Here is a 2,852-nt window from a genome sequence, read left to right as displayed (position 1 = left end):
TGGTACCTCATATTTCTTTTGATTTTCATCTCTCGGATGATTAGTGACTTTGAGCATGTTTTTATATGTCTCTTGGCCTTCTGTATGTCCTCTTTTGAAGAATGTCTACTTAGGTCTTTTGCCCATTTTTTGATTGGATTGTTTATCTTCCTTTTGTTAAGTTGTATGAGTTCCCTATACATTTTGGAGATTAAACCCTTATTGGATATAACATTGGCAAATATGCTCTCCCATGCAGTGGGCGTTCTTGTTGCTTTGTTGATGGCTTTTTTTGTGGGGGTTTTTTTTTTTGAGGGGAAGGGGGCTATGAGGGGGGGTGAAATCAACCAAAGGACTTGTATGAATGAATATAAGCATAATCCATGGACACAGTCAGTAGCAGGGTTGAGGGCATGTGCTGGGGTGGTTGGAAGGAGCAGGGAGAGGTCAATGGGGGAAAAGGATTCATATGTAATACTTTAAACAATATATATTTTTTAAGTACAAGAAGTGATTATTAGGAAAGAGCCTTGTTGATAAGAAAATATTTTCCAGATAACATGGAAAAAGAAAAAAAATCCAGTTATATGCTTTTAATTAGGTACATGCTTAAACCATAAGAAGACAGAATACAAAACAATCCAAACAGGAAGATAATACTTGTAGAAAACCATGTAGCTATAGTAATACCTGTTATCAATTGTTAAAGAATAGTAGGAAATGTAATGTACTCAAGGTGACATTAACCAATGGAAAATTCTGATAGCTACATTAATATCAGTTAAAATATCAGTTAAATAATACTCAAAGTAGAATGGACATTTTAATGATATTAATTTTTCCAATATACTTATTTGTTTTGTCTTCTATTTCTTTCATTAGTGTTTTATAGTTTTTAGAGTGCAGGTATTTTACCCCCTTGGTTAAATTGATTCTTGAGAATTTTATTCTTTTTGATGTAATTGTAAATGGGATTGTACTTAATTTCTCTTTCTAATAGTTCATTATTAGTGTATTGAAATGCAGCATATTTCTGAATATTAATTTTGTATTCTGCAACTAAATTCACATATTAGTTCTAATAATGTTTTAGTTGGATCTTTAGAATACAACTCAACAATTTGATTAAAAAATGGGCAGAAGACCTGAATAGACATTTCCCCAGAGAAGACATAGAGATGGCCAACAGACACATGAACAGATGCTCACTATCACTAATCATCATGGAAATGCAAATAAAAGCTACATAAAAGATCACCTCACACCTGTTGGAATGGCTATTATAAAAAATATATTCAAGAATAAGTGTTGGCAAGGATGTGGAGAGAAGGGAGCCCTTGTGCAATGGTGGAGGGACTATAAACTGGTACAGTAACTATGGAAAAGAGTGTGGAGGTTCTTCAAAAAATTAAAAATAAAACTACCATAAGACCCTATGATTTCACTTCTGGGCATTTAATTGGAGAAATTGAAAACACTAATTTGAAAAGATACATGCACTCCTGTTTTCATTACAGCATTATTTACAGTTTATAAGATTTGGAAGAAACTTCATCTTATATAATAAAAGCCTAATATGCTAAGTGCCTGGTCGTTTGGTCATCCGTTCAACCAATCAAAGCGTAATATGCTAATGATATGCTAAGATTGCCCAACCACTCGCTATGACATGCACTGATCATCAGAGGACAGTTGAAGTCGCTATGACGTGCACTGACCACAAGGGGGAAGATGCTCTGACAGGTAGGTGAGCTTGCTGCTGGGGTCCAGCCAATTGGGACTGAGTAAGATGGACCAGACATGCCCTGGAGCCTTCCCATGGTCCCTCCCTGGCTGGCCAAGCTCCCACATCCTTCCCTGGCCCTGATCATGCACCAGTGGAGTCCCTTGGCCTGGCATGTGCCCTCTCACAATCCGGGTCCCCTCAGGAGATGTTGGAGAGCCAGTTTTGGTCCTATCCTGCAGGCCAGGCTGAGGGACCCCACTCTTGCATGAATTCGTGCACCGGGCCTCTAGTTGGTAAATAAGTGACTAAAGAAGATATGATGCAATACCCTAACAAATAAAGAATTTAAAAAAAAAAAGATGTGATGTGTATACAATAGAATATTTATTGGCCATATAAAGGAATGAAATCCTGACATTAGCAACAAAATGAATGAACCTAGTGGGTATTAGGCTAAGTTACATATCAGACAGAAAAGACAAATACCATATGATTTCAGTTATATGTGGTATCTAAAAAGCAAAACAAATAAAATGAATAAATATAACAAAACCAAAAACAAGCTTATAGATACAAAGAAAAACTGATGGTTACCAGAGGGGAGCTGAGAGGATAGAGACAAAGGTGAAGGGGATTAAGAAATACAAATTGCCAGTTATAAAATAAGTCATGGGGTTGAAAAGAACAGCATAGGGAGTATAGTCAGTAATTATATATATAACTATGTATGGTTCCAGATGTATACAAGACTTATCGTGATGATCACTTCATAAGGTATATAAATGCCTAATCACTATGTTGTACACCTGAAATTATTATAACACTGGATGTCAACTGTAATTTTAAAATAAATTTTAAAGTGCTAAATTAAAAATAAAACCCTCTACTTATTTGGTGCCATATACTGTTTTTAAACTTGCATCATATGTTAATTAATGCTCTGTACACTTTATCTGTATTTTTAATCATTTAATTTCCAAATTTGCTATGTAGGATGCAATTACTTGCTTTAATAATAAGATTCTGCTGTAATTAACCTGCCAGGCCTCTGACCATCAATATAACAGATTTGTGATACAATAGTTCATGTTCTAAAACTACTTCAGGAATGTATCTAGAAAGTAATGCAACAACAAACTACAAAACA

The sequence above is a fragment of the Myotis davidii genome, unplaced genomic scaffold, assembly GCF_000327345.1.
Source record: "Myotis davidii unplaced genomic scaffold, ASM32734v1 scaffold715, whole genome shotgun sequence".
In the NCBI taxonomy this organism is placed as follows: Eukaryota; Metazoa; Chordata; class Mammalia; order Chiroptera; family Vespertilionidae; genus Myotis; species Myotis davidii.
The sequence above is the reverse complement of the archived record's forward strand: the minus strand, read 5'-3'. Positions refer to the sequence as shown.